Here is a 15539-nt window from a genome sequence, read left to right on the forward strand (position 1 = left end):
AGGTGTCTATTAACAGGCACCATAAAATCAGGACAATAAAGCGCTATGCACTATCGAAATAATAGACACCTTTACTTTTTTGAACAGACCTCGTGCGATATTGGGTTGGAAAAAATCAAGACTATAAAACGCTAATAACAGACACCTTTTATAATAATAGACTATTTAAATAATACACACCCCAAAATCAAGACTATAAAACGCTATACACTATCTGAATAATAGACACCTTTCAGAATAATAGACTATTTAAGTAATAGGCACCACAAAATCATGACAATAAAACGCTATACACCATCTAAATAATAGACTAAACTAAACTCAGCTGCGCGAAAGCCCATAGAGGGCCAAGGCCTACTGTGCCCATCTCAGTTTTCTTGACCTTTGGGCTCTGGGGTGCAGGAGCAGATGTTCCGGTTAGGTGGTCAGCTGAACGCGAAACCCCCAGTGTTTAGTTCCCAATTATGCTTGGTACTCATTTATCGACCCACTGAAGGGATGAAAGGCTAAGTCAACCTTTCCCGGCCCGAGGATCGAACCAGGGACCTGCGGCACGACAGCGTGAAGCGCTACCGCTCAGCCACCGAGCGTCCTAAATAATAGACACCTTTACTTTTTTGAACAGGCCTCGTATGATATTGGGTTGGAAAAAAACAAGACTATAATGCACTATGCACTATCTAAATAATAGACATCGCTCAGAATAATAGACTATTTAAATAATAGACACCTAAAATCATGACAGTAAAACGCTATACACTATCTAAATAATAGACACTTTTACTTTTTTGAACAGTCTTTGTATGACATTGGGTCGGAAAAAATCAAATCAATAAAACGGTATATGCTTACTAAACACCAGACATCTTTACTTTTTGAACAAGCCTCGTATAATATTGGGTCATAAAAAATCAATCAAGGCTATAAAACGATGCATACCTTCTAAAAGCTAGACACATATAGTTTTTTTGAACAAGTTTCGTTGCTCGGTTGTTTGCTCGTACAATATAATTACAAATATAGTGTTAAATACTTTAGAAAAAGAAAATGATAAGAAAATAATTACCTTTAATACATTGTTGTTTTAAAATTAAAACAGTAGTCATTCGTTTAATGTCAAAATTCTCTTTAAAAGGATATTAAATTTTGCATTAAATAATTTATCAAAGTAAATCCATAATTTCGTAAGATATTAATGCGTATAATGAGCGAAATAAGGAACATTTCAGGATAAGGAAACTGGAAAAGTTTAAACAACCATCAGAAAGTAATTTATCTTTCGACAGCTAAAAATAGGAAGTTGTCAAATTTGGATGGCTCGTTATTGTGATTTCTCCTGGGCAATACAGAAGCTCATTAGTTTGTGTTTACAGTTTGTTGTCTCAAACTCATGCATCCCTAATTATGTTGCTTTCATTGAATTTTCTATTTTAAAGATATCTTTCTTCAATTATTAGCGAATATTGATACTAGACAAGAAAACTTTCCCGCCTCCTAATTGAAGAGTTGCTGCTGATAAGATAGAACTTCCATAAAGTGTGTTTAGTACCTCATGTTCGATTATTCCTAAAGCGAAATATTTTATCATAATAGATTTACTGCTTTTTTTAAAATTTTTGTTAAAATTTTGACATAAAGTAGGTTTTATCTTAGCAAATGCAACAAATTTGCATATTAGGTTATGGAAACGGAAGGATTTTAACCGAATTTATCTTTTTACTAATTTATCTTTAAAACGCTGATGTTTTCATAAACGAAAAAAATTACACAAATTATTTACATCTACTTTCAAAAGACAAGCTCAATATTGAACCATGATGTTGCACAAATTCACTATAACATTAATAAGGTGTTAAATTATTAAACCGTGTTCTCATTTAAGTTACGGAAGAGTATCGTGTAAGTAATTTAAGCGCAACAATGTAGTTTAACGCATATTAAGGTGACAACAAATCTGCGTGATATTATAATTCAACAAGCTTAGCGAATCATTTTCTGTTTAGCACTCTCTTTTTATTTTTAGTACTAAATTTCAATAAGATTTATTTGGAATTAAGATAAAATGCTGAGAGAGAGTGATTCAGTGTCGCTAATAAAATTTAATTTTTTTCTACGTAGCGATAAATGAATTTTTGTGGATTACTGCACCAATGAGAAAATAGTCAAAAGTACCAGAATATGGTAAATTTTACCAGTTTTCTGTCTCTACGGGGACACCAAAAAACTCGGTAATTTGTAGAACTTAACATAAAAACTATTTTTTCATTTAAATTAATTTTTAAATTTTGAATTTTATACTAAACGTGTCGTAATAAGAACTATAATTTCGAAAACCAGAATTTCTGGTAAAACGTTACCATATGAGTGGAAAAATTCCAAAGGAATAGTTAAAACACTCTATATTTTGGTTTACTCAAATCAATAATTATTTTTAACCGGGAATATTATCAGAATTTTTTTTTTGCGTAGGTAGTGTAAAAACAAGTAAATCACCAACTAAAATATAATTGTTTTCTTTATATTCATTGTGCAATAATGTATCTAATGCTTTTGATGTTCTTATTTAATATGTTTGGGCTTAATTCAAGGAATATTTCATATTTGATCAAATAAAAGATGGATGACATTTATCAATGTTTTTAAAACATTTATCATTAAAAATTAGTATTTCCAACCATATAACTTTCATCACTACACAAAACTGATTTTTTCTTTTTAGTAATTAACTGCATTTAAGGTATTTTCATGATGTCATAAAGTCACATTCGATTCACATAATTAATATTACTATTTTCTAAAAATTGTTATTTGGAATTCGTCATTCCTTCAGAGATTTAACTCTCATAATGGCGATCAATTAACTCACTAATGATCCACTACTGCCTTCATTAAATAAGGTACTCCAGAGGGTTTGCCATTGTCTCCTAATCTGAAAAGTTCCAGCTTCTATTCCAAATGTGATATTCGATTATCCTATTCGATCGTGTCACTTGTTGTAATCCAGGATTTCGCTTCTAGGTTGTGTTTACTAATGGGAAGAAATTCCCAGATGTTGTTTGGCTTATTTAAAGTGTAATTTAAACTCTGAGTTACATAGAATTTATGTTATTTTTAAAAAAATTTGCTGTTATTTGTTGTATTTCTAAACGATATCAATTTTATAATGATTTAGAGTTTTTTTTAAAAATTATGTTAAAAGTAGATATTCGGTAGCTAAGATTTGATACTATGAAAGTATGGCATACATTGCGCAAAAAATAAACGGACCATCCTGTTTAACATTTGATCGAATGATCGGATCTTCAAGTTCTAGGACTCAATCTTAGTAATTCAAGGAGGTAACCTCAAATATGCTAATTATTTGGTGCATACGATATTTTAGGTTTGAAATCAGAAACGAAAACGCACTCTCCCCGTATAAACATACCTGTTTCTCAACAGATTTAGATTCCGGATCCCTAAAATATAAGGGGTAGCCGGAATTTGGGAAATATGGTCCCAATAGCTTGACCAGGAAAGTTGTCCAAAGCTCGAATCCCATACAATTAATTTTACTTTTCGCGTCTTTCCCCATATGGAACTTACCACTATAACTTAATTCTGGTTGATAAAACCAAAATATAAGATATTTGAACCATTCATTTGGTAATTCTTCCATTCATATGGTAATGGTTTACCGGAAGTTCGGTTTTTAAAAAGTTATTATTACCACTTATTTAGTAAAGATTACAAAACTGAAAAGTAAATTTAGTCGAATAAATGGTTTTTATTCCGTGCTTTAAGTTATCATGATAAAATTACCAAATTTTTCCGCATTAGGCAAATTTTATCGCATATTACATAACCATATGTCAATGTTAATTTTACCAAAATCATTACCAAAGCGCTTCGTTTGAATTTCTGAAATTTTTGGTCTTCCCATAAAGCGAGACGAGATAAATTTTACCACATTCAGGTACTTTTGACCATACTCTTCATTTTACATTGATATTAATATATTTCTTTGCAGTATATATTGCTGTCTTTTGGAGATTCGGGAAAATTGTACGCTTCTATCTCGGAACAACACTAAAAGAGAGTTTAATATACAAATGTTGCTTGTACAAAAAATTACGGCTGAGTACACTATAGTGCCAATCTTATCATTTCAACAAGTCGTTTTCTGCCTAAAAAATTATGATGTAGAAGTGATTTGAGGGTAAAATTCTAAAAGGATGATGCAAAAATAAACGGGGTATTCCAACTGTCATCCCCTTTGTCCTAGATTTTTTAATTTTTGTCAAAAAGGAGGACGTTAGGAGTCAGAAGCTAATATTTAAGCAAGAAAGAAACAAAAATTTTCATTAACCTTTATCGAATCACTAGCTTATGAAATTCTATATTTTTGCCGTAGGAAACGGAGAGGAGTTAAAAAGTGAAGCATCCTAATTTTTTTTCACGACAATTAAACAAGTTTTATGTTTATTTCGCCTTATATAGTAGTGATTTATCAGATTTCAGCAACTGTCTTGTTTTTTCGCCTCTTAAATATTAACCTGCGGTACCTAATTAGCATACTTTTTAATATTACTAGATTTCAGTAACGGTATTGCTTTTCTCCTCTTAAATATTAATTTGCGATACATAATTAGTATTCTTTTTGATGTTACTAGATTTCAGCAACTTTCTTGTTTCTTCTTCTCTTAAATGTTAATCTGCGGTTCCAAATTAGTCAACAAGAAATTAGTTAACTAATTAATTAACAAGAAATGTATAAAAGTTTAAAGAGCAAAAATTATGCGGTTAGTTTAATTATGATTTCAAATACATCTCAAATATTTTCCGGAAATTTTAAAGGAAATACAAAAACATCTCTCAGTTAGATGCTTGAAACTACATGTATTAATTTCTTTAATGTTACTAGATTTCAGCAACTGTTTTGTTTCTTCTCTTAAATATTAATCTGTGGTTCCTAATTAGTATACTTTTTGATGTTACGAGACTTCTGCAACTGTTCTGCAACTTCCTTGATGCCTAATGAGTATGCTTTTTAATAAGGATTCTAAAGATATACATAAACGGATGCTCTTATGAAATATTGCTGATAAAATTGTTGAGTTTATTTTGCAATTCAGTAATAGCTGTCTTTAGCGACTAAGTTTTTACCCATACTATATCAGGAAACGATAAACTAATAAAAAAAATCATAACACACCTATTAAACTATTTAAAAACTACTAAGCCAAAGCAGTTACTTCAAACCAAAATTCCAAACAAGTTAAAATAATATATTTTTAAGACTCAAAACAACATAAGATTCCAACCGTCTGAAATGCTCATAAAAATATCTACGACCACGACTTATTCTACTTTCCCGAACGCAGAATATTTATGAGATACTCAAACAGTGGGTTAAGTTGAAAGCGGTGGCTTGCTCGTAAAACAGTTTATAGACAAGCCTGTAAAAATGGGAGTTTTTCTCTTAAGGAAGTGAGAACAAAATTTTTTTTACTGCTCCAGTTTTCAATTTCCGTCACTTTCATAGGTGATCTCTCGACAGCTCATGACGTCACTTAACCCGACCAGATAAAGACAATTCTGCGCACTTCTTCGGGACTTCTTGAGATCGGGACGTGTCGAAAACCTTGTTACGATCTGACGGGTCCCGCCTGTCATTTTCCTTCTTTTGAAATGTTCCTGTTTTTATATTTTTTTAGTTTTTTACTCTATATTTTGGAAGTAGTAGATTTCATCGAATGCGAAGAAAAAAGTCTAAATTATATTTAACAAGAAATGCATAAAAGTTTAAGCAGCAAAGGTTATGCTTTTAGTTTAATTATGAATTCAAATACTTCTCAAATATTTTCTGGAAATTTTAAAGGAAATACAAAACCATCTCACAGTTAGATGTTTGATTATACATGAGTTAATTTCTTTTGCACCCTCAGAATAATTGCTTCTGAGAGTTTATGAAACATAATACTTGTGAACTATAATATCGGAACCTTAAGTCATAATAAGGAACACATTTGCTGCTAAGTTACAATGTAAAACAGAAGGGAAAAATGCAAAATTGAACCTTATTTTTGTTTAATCTGAACCTTAAAAGCAAGTGATCAAGTTCAAGCTGTACCATAATATGATTCAACTTTATTAAGGTAGCAGTAATTTTTTTGAAATATTAAATGAAAATATAAAACCTCTCTCTCCCAAGTATTTGAATTTACGTGTGTCAGTTTTTTCTATTCACTAAGAAAAATTGACTGAACGATGAATTGTAATATCGGAGCCTTGAAACACAATCTGGTTCAAATTTTCTACAAAGTTAAGAAATTTAAAAGGAAATACGAAAACATCTTTAATTTAAGTTTTTGAATTTACTTGTGTTATTTTCTTCTACGCAAGCAGAAAAACTCATTAAACGAGAGACCATATTATTGGAACCATAAGCCATAATTATGAACAAATTTCCGCAACATTAATGAAATGTTAAAAAGGACCATATTTCCGTTCAAGCTGAACCATAGAAGTTTGCAATCAAGTTTAAACAAAACTAGAATATGGTACAAGTTAACACAATTATAGTAATTTTTAGCATATATATTATACACATATAGGTATCTCTCTCCCTATCTATCTATCTATACCTATCTATCCATCCATCTGTCTATCTATCTATCTATCATTACTAAATTTTGACAAATCAATAACGTGAAAAATTGGTCTTCCCCGAGAGTTATTATACAATGAAGATGGGCCGTACTGTAGAAAATCCATCCTTTCCACGAGCAAAGTTGAATGCGCATTTATGGGCATAAACCGTTCTTGCCCGTGGTATTCATATGTTTCATTTTCTATTAGTATTGATGAATATAATACAACTGGAATTGGAAGTGAATTGGAATAGTCTACAATACCTGTCTTAAAATTTAAATCCAAATTGTTCTATACTAGAATTTGTAAAAGAAAGTATAGTCTAAAAAATTTCCTACATTTATCATACTTATATTCATATCCTATATATATATATATATATTATGCATATAATGCAAAATATTAAACATATTATCATACATTTAGATATTAAATAATAATAAAAAAAAACTAACTAACTACCATGATAAACGTTAAATATTAAAAATGTATAAATTAGTAAAAGTATTTAAACAAGGTTATAACAACTAAGAAACTAAAAGATTCTTAGAAATAAATTATAAGTCATTAATCAATGTTCATAGGCCACTGCCACGTTATATCTAACAACTTTTAATAGCGCTGCAGAAGTAAAATGAAGAATCCTATTTCTCGTTGCCCCCTTAGAGGTTATGTAATGTCATTCTTTATCACGCCCTGTTCTTGGCAGATTATTTTTTAACTTCCTGAATTTGATGGAAAATTGCTCCATCGCACGTAATTACCCATTGCTTCGTTTATGCGGGTCATTATCTTTAGACTAGCAAGATGCGTCTTCAGATTTGGCTTATTGAAGCAAATATATTTCTGCTTTTAAACATGCTAAAAAATGCTAGTTTATTTAAATATCTTAGGAGCATTGAAATGATTGTCTGATTTAGATTATTATTTAAATTCAAATTTTTGAAAGATTTAAATTTTTTATTTGTATTGAAAGGATGGTTAGGATTGAATTTTTTTTATTTGTATCAAAATAACTGTCTAATAATTGTCTAATTTGGATTTTTTTTTATTTAGGATGATTTCACAATCAGGAAAATTGGTCAAGTTTGGAATTTTATTTGAATCGAAATGATTGTATGATTTAGCTTTCTTTTTTATTTGTATCAAAATGATTCTGGATTTGTATTTTTTATCTGTATCGATCTGAGAGTTTGCTTAAGACTTTTTTTGCTGTATAAAAATAATTGTCTAGTTTGGATTTTTTTTGTAACTGTTCTCCAATTTCATGGGGTTAGTATTGCGCACTGACAGCCTTTACATCCCACAAGAGCTGCTACCTATTGATCTGCTGGACAGAGCGTAAATGTTGACTCTGAAGCTTTTGACTTAGAGTCTTAATCATTGCGCCATGGTGGCTATTATACATTTCTGGAGCAGTGAATTATACATTGGTTTTTGAAATTTTGAACCAGAAGATTCTACCGGTACTTTGTTTGAAATCGGCGAAAAATAAGAGAAAAATTTGATCAAATATGATATTTTTAGAAAATCGTTTTAGAATAGAATAATATTCATCACTGTAAAAAAAAGGAATTGTAGTTTTTTCTCTCCTTTTTAGATTTAATACGAAGAAGAAAAAAAAAGAGATTATTTAATTAATAAAAAGGAAGAAGTAAGGCAATTTTTGAAAAATACATTGTTTCTTCACTCATATTTTCGTTGAAATGTTTTATGATTGATTTAATTTAAAACATTTGTACAACTTTTGTTCTTTAACTACTTGTTAAGCAATTTTTGGGTTTGGAAACATTTAAAAAAAATTAACACCAAATTGAAAACAGGCGGGAATAAGAGATTTAAAACATTTCATTTTCTGCTTTTTTTCATTTTTCATTTTGCTGAAGGAATTAATTATAATTCTTTCAAAAATATGTAGCATTGTAGAGAAAAATATTTCTCTCAGATACATATACTAACAGTGTGAAAATACCATATCTTGTTGAAATTATGAACTGAGTAGAGGAATTCCTTTTTATGTCTTAAACAGAATACTTTGATTGAAAATAATGATTGTTTTTATTTCCCTTATCGGGTTTGGTTAATATTTAGTTTTTAACTTTTCCATATGAACTGTTAGAATTTTCACTCTAAAATTATGGTAAAATAATCGACAGCAGTCTGTCCATCCGATGATCAGTAAAGTTTAAGGTAAAGAAAATTTTTCACCTTTACGTTTTGAAACCGTTTACAACTAGTATCGTTATAAAGTCACGAATACAAAACTATACAGTTTTTTAACCATTTATAGCTACCATGGTTTAAAAACCATAAAAAACGAAATATAACTGGACATAGAAGCTAAGCTTCTAGTTATATAATGAACATTGGAGAGTGCTGGACACTGGAAATTCTTCAGGTGTGTTAAGGGAATGGAAGTGCCAACGCTGGGACTCGAACCCCCGTTCCGTCGCTCATGAGATTGACAGATTAGCTCTCTCGACTATAATATGTAAGCAGTTGCAAAGAATTAAGTTGCTTTATTAGATGGGGTTAGTTTGGTGCAATGAAACTCTTGTTATTTAACCGTTTTAGGTAAAAATAGTTAATAAACGATTTTTCTTACTGTTAATAGTTTCGTTACCATTTAATTTATGATTATTCGACTGTTTTGTTTAAATATGGTAAAATAACAATTAAATAGATTGTGATTTAGCCATTTTTTCTGAAAAATTTCTAACAGTGTGAAGTGTTTTGGTAATTCGAAATAATTACTAATATTTATTAGAGTAATCAGAGTTACCAAATACACATATGAAACAATTGAATGTTAATACTTTTATTTTTGATTGTTATTATATTAAATAATAAAAATGCTTTATAAAATTCAACCTTAACAACATTTTTTTATTTATTTCAGGAACGAGTTCCGCATTTAAGATAGATGAGCGCTTTCTTGGTAATAAATCTTGTCTATTGTCAATTCAGATAACGAATGAAAAATACAGCAAAGCAGAAGTGAAGACATGTAACTTGGATGATTTTATGAACAAAATACTGTTATATATTTATTTCTTAACAAATGTGCAAAATAAAAATATAGAGATTGAATAATGAATAACTTTTATATCCAGATAAGGATGTCAATAAAGAATGTATAAACATTTGCAATGCTCACTATTTACAATACAAGAAGATACAAACGTTAGTATGTTTTTCCCTAAGAAAGTGCATATTTAACTTAATTTCTAAGGTTCAAATTAAATTGAAAATGGTAAAAGAATTTTAATCTGCTAATTTTGAAATGGTTTCTGTTACAAAAAGTGATTACATGTTTAATGTTTTTTTTAAAAAGGGTATTTAAGAATTTAAATGCTTGGAAAAGGTTAAAAAAAAAGAACAATAACGAACCATAAAAAAGTATAATCAAGGGTATGAGGATTTAAAACAGTTTTACAAATTATAGAAAAACTATTTTCTTATTTAAGGGTTTCTAAACCGAATAAAATAATGTTCCTGATCCTTTGAATTATTTATACCGTTTTGTTTACGTAAAATTCATTCTAAATAGTACCATTGTTTTGTTGAATTATCACCAAAAGTATAATGTTATTTTATCAAACAATAAAAGAAAAGTAGTTCTTTATAAACTTAAGAAGACAAAATTAAATAAATTAAAATTAATTGTTGTATTGCTATTATATTGGAATTAGTTGTATTGCCATTATATTGCTATTAGTTACAGCTTATGAATTTGTATTTTTTGAAACTCATTTAATAGTATTAAATAACTAAAACACATTAACTATATTAAATCAAAAATATTTTTAACTACAGAAATTGTTGTAGTTATTATATATTTTATATATGCTGAACTGTTTAACTTTCTGAGATCCGTATTTTGATAACTAAAAAGTGTTATTTTTATTTAACTAAGAAATGGAAGATAGTGTGAAAATATATAACTAAGAAAAAAGTGAGCTTCTACATGCAATAAAATATTTCGTTCTTCAAAAAAAAATTATGTATTAAACTTAATTAACATTTTTAATAACTATTCCTAAATATTACATAAAAATTCAAAATAAAAAATAATATTTTTAAAAACCACGTTTTTGTTGTGGAGAATAATAATTTTAAAAAAATTTGAAAAACGAAAAACGTGGAGCGCATGAAATACATAACAGTAATGTTATAGTGTGTGTATGTGTGCTCTTGAGAATATGTGTATGGTATATCTGTAATTGTAATTGTATCTGAATGTGGATGTGGAATATGTTTGTGTATATGCATATGTATGTGGNGGTTTCTTAACCGAATAAAATAATGTTCCTGATCCTTTGAATAGTTTATACCGTTTTGGTTAAGGAAAATTCGTTCTAAATAGCACCATTGTTTTGCTGAATTATCACCAAAAGTATAATATTATTTTATCAAACAACAAAAGAAAAGTAGTTCTTTATATATTTAGGAAGACAAAATTAACTAAAGTGAAATTAACGGTATTTTAGTTACAGTTATTGGAATTAGTTGTATTGCTATTACATTGCTATTAATTACAGTTTATGAATTTTGCATTTTTTGATACTCATTTAATAGCATTAAATAACTAAAACACATAAACTTTTTTAAACCAAAATATTTTTAAATACAGAAATTGTTGCAGTCGTTATATATTTTATATATGCTGAACTGATTAACTTTCTGAGATACAAATTTTAATAACAAAAAAGTGTTATTTTTATTTAACTGCGAAATGGAAGATAGGGTGAAATATATAACTAAGAAAAAAGTTAACTTCTACATGCAATAAATATTTCTTTTTTCAAAAAAAAATTATGTACTAAGCTTAATTAACATTTTTAATAACTATTCCTAAATATTACATAAAAATGATACTTTTTAATTTTTAGTATTTTTGGTAGCTATTCTTAATGCGTAATTTATCACAGTTTGACCATGAAAGAATATCTACTAGACTCAAATAATATGTTATTTATGTGATATTCAGCTTTCTAGGAAACTTGAATCATGTTTCGTAAGAGATTTTTTTATAAGAGATTTATTTTCTAAAAGATAATTTTCATGTGATTAAATTATATAAAATGGTGTCCAATGGACTCTGGGTCATAGGATATTGAACTATATCTGTTTTATTTAATATTTGTTAGATTTGCGCCTTAGAACATAATTTTAAATTTAAATAAACTGAAGTTTTTTGAGCTAGAAACGGTTTTCTACAGGGTGAATAAAATTACCAAACTGTAAGGTAAATTAATTTCTCGTAAAAAAAAATTCCGGTAATAAAACTAAAATATACGGTATATAAATCATTCATTTGGTAATTCTTTACCGGGAATTCTGGTTTTAAAAATTGTAGTTCCTATTACCACACATTAATAAAAATATGAAACTGAAAAGTAAAATTCACCGATTAGATGGTTTTTATGTAATGTGCGAAGATATCTACATAAAATGGCCAAATTTTATCACATATTATGAAACCATACTTTATCGTTAATTTTTTCAAAATAATTACTAAAGCACTTAGTTAAAAATTACAGTACTTTTGGTGTTCTCATACAGCAAGAAACACGGTAAATGTTACCATATTCTGGTAGTTTTGACCACACTTTTTTTCTCGGTGTAAAATGAAAACACTGATTATATATGTTGTTTAATAAAGCAGTAAATAATGATGTCTCTTTAAAAGAGATTATAAAAATTCTAATAATGGAGGTGAATGAAAATTTATTGTCTTCTTTATTCGCAAATAATTAAGGGCATCGCTGTTGAGCCTCATTTAGATAAAATTTCTTAATCCCAAAACCAACAGAATATTCTTATACCTACGAAAAAATTAATTGCATATTCCTGCTGTCAGAAACTTCATCAGAGATTAAACAAAACATTTTATTACGGTTCGTAATCCTAAAAAAATGTCTTTAATTAGTCCAACATTAAGGAAAACATCGTTTTTCGTTTTAATTAAGCGAAGATTTTTTTGTTTTGCATTACGTGAGATTTTTTTTCTTCACTTGATGGAGAAGTGAATTCTATCTTGTTTTAAGTTTAGAATTTTTGTTTAGTTTCAGCAAAAATAATTAGTAAAACATTATAATTAATTTTTTTTAATTAAACTGATTAATGTTTGATGTTATGTTTCGCTAGAAATCTAATTTCCTCGAACACTTGAGATTTTCTTAATAAAAACAAACAGTATGATTTTTTTGAGATTAAGTGTGAAATGTCTGCAATAGTATTTTGATGTTATTTGCTTTAAAATTTTGCTATTAATTTTTGTAAAATTTAAATTAAAAGCTAAATGCGACATACAACTTTAATTGATGTAAAAATTTAATTTAAATTCATATTTAATAAATATGTAAAATAATTACACTATTTACATATATATATTTCTACATTTAATTTAATAAATCATAATCATTAGTTTACATTTTCGTTCATATAGCTAGGCGATTATTGATGTAAAAATATAATTTATTTTTATTTGTAAGTTTATATATTTATAAGTTTATATATTTATACATTTTATTAATAAGTTTTATTTATAAATATTACAATTTTGTATAGCTCATGAAACTTAAAGTTTTTTTTTTTATCGAAATACCATTCAGTTAAATGTAATCAAATTTGTTAGAAATAATTTCTAGGATTTTGAAGGAATAGTAATGGTATAGACTGGTGGTGAGTCGGTGGTTGTAAGTTCGATTCTGGCTGACGATTAAACAATCAGCTAGTATACATACTAAGGTGCACGTTAAATCTATTCTGGCTAAAATTCCTCTCGTTGGTTGCGGTGTGGAAGTTCGGAAAAAGTGGTACTAGCTTAGAAGCTGTCTATGTCGTCTGACCGCAAAGCTAAATATCAACTTCTTCTTTTTATTTTTATTTTTCTGAGAAAATTATTTTTAACAAAATACTACTTTATTACATTGAATGCGAAAAGTGCGCAGAAAAAATTATAGAAAAAATTGTGGTAAAATGAAAAAATGTATTGCAAAGATTACCGGCACTAAGGGTGAACTGTATTACTCTAAAAATTACAAACTTCATGAAAAATTATGAAAATTACTGTGATCTATATTTCTGTAGAAATTAAAAACTACATTACTGTAAAAATTATGGTATCATATTTCATAGTAAAAATTGGTTTTACGGTAAAATGACTTTTTCGGATGACGCGATTAAAGTACTTTATCGTACTCTGATCTTGAATTTTTTTTTTGTATAGTTATTCTCAAAGTAGTATTTTAAATAGTACTTTAAAAAGTATTTGTTCACATTAGATTATATAATTCATCAATGACCAAACCAAAATAAAAAATTTTATTGTTTAAAATTAAAATATTTATTTATTTATTTAATTACTGCCTTTCTTTAACCCATGTAATAGTGTAAAGCATTTACATCTTCACTTTATAAATGATTCCCCAGATTTTAAAAATCCTTCCTAAATTCGAATACAATATGATACACAGCCCTTCAATGCAATATTTTTACAATTTTACGTATTTTGCAGAAAATTTTGGCAATGGTAGTAGACATATATTATGAATTACTACAATTTCCTTTCTAATATTAGTGAGGTTTATTATTTCGTGAAGCATTTAAACATTGTGTACGGAAGGTAGCTAATGATGTCATTTAAGATTTATGGAAGTTTAATTAAACATTAAGCAGTTTTTTTAGCCAAAAAATTTGAAGGTTTTTGTTGAATTTAGTACCTTTTGTCTTTAACTTGTTTATGAGCGAATCGTGATGTTCTCCATAGTAATATTTTTAAAAATTAAAATTTCAAAAAGAAATGATTCATGCCCTAGCATAATTAGCATAATAGATAATTTTTAAATAAATTTCAATTATAACTTATAAGAATTATTGATGTGCCATATTGTCCGTTGCAATATTGTGTGCATAAAAACGTGCAGTTAGTGAAAGATGGTTTTTAAAGATGCAATTTTGAGACACCACTGTATAATTACTATTACACCCCAATATGCAATTAAATTTGGAGTTACTTTAACCAACTTTATTGCTTTTTTTAAAATATATGTTAATATTTATGTTTAATTTAATAATTTTTTCATTTGTAGTTTTTTGTAGGGCACATTTTTTCTCATACTAACTTAACATATAACTTCTCATATAACATAATTTTCTGACATGCACTAATTTTATGAAGAATATTTTTATTTTATTCTTAAAAATAAGAATTTTCTCGCAGGATCAGTTCTAACAAACAATTTTTACCAGAAAATGAAGCAATTTTTTTCATGCCCTCATAAGATTGATTATTTAGATAATAACATCGGCTTAATTACTTCAGCAAAGTAAATAACTGATTTTCCACGTGCTATATTTTTTCCCATTTCAATTACTTTCCCGAAAGCAATTAATGATGTGTTTTTCCATTCCAAGATAAACTAACATATTTTTGGGAGACATGCAGGAAAAGAGCCCGCATACTTACTGCCTGTTGCGTCACAGCTAGGCGAAAGAAAACACATCATCACGTGTACTTGCCGGTTGGCATGACTACAAGTAAACAGCCCTGGGGGCTAGAGGGATGCTTTTCCTTCGCAAGCTATCAGGTACACTGGGTGAATATAGCGGGGGATTTCGAATAACGGGAGATGGGGTTGCCGAGGCATTCTTTCTCCTCGCCAAGACGCCAAACGATATGCTTTATTAGTAATTAATATGTAAATTACGATATATTGTTTGTAATTAAATTCGATGTATTTACATTTTAGGAGAAGTTGATTTTCGTGCGATCAAATACTACAGATGAAATAAATTTCAGCTTCATAATACTGAATAGTTGAATTAATCTTATTTTTTTCTTGGAAAATATTCGTTTCATGAGCATAAATTTCTAAATATAATTCCTCGTAACATATTTT

General features: G+C 28.3%; 1 protein-coding gene across 3 annotated transcripts in view; it reads right to left on the reverse strand.

Moving 5' to 3' along the window:
• LOC107449163 (EGFR adapter protein) overlaps positions 1 to 15244 on the reverse strand; it is a 198626-nt gene extending 183382 nt beyond the window's left edge. For 2 of the 3 annotated variants that reach the window (XM_043039495.2, XM_043039494.2), the window contains exon 1: positions 15107 to 15244. The gene's annotated coding sequence lies outside the window, so the exon portion shown is untranslated. The remainder of the gene's footprint in view (positions 1 to 15106) is intronic. The other variant, XM_071182391.1, reaches the window with a different exon arrangement.
• Between the last annotated feature and the right edge of the window lie 295 nt (positions 15245 to 15539).

Source organism: Parasteatoda tepidariorum, chromosome 1 (genome assembly GCF_043381705.1).
Source record: "Parasteatoda tepidariorum isolate YZ-2023 chromosome 1, CAS_Ptep_4.0, whole genome shotgun sequence".
In the NCBI taxonomy this organism is placed as follows: domain Eukaryota; kingdom Metazoa; phylum Arthropoda; class Arachnida; order Araneae; family Theridiidae; genus Parasteatoda; species Parasteatoda tepidariorum.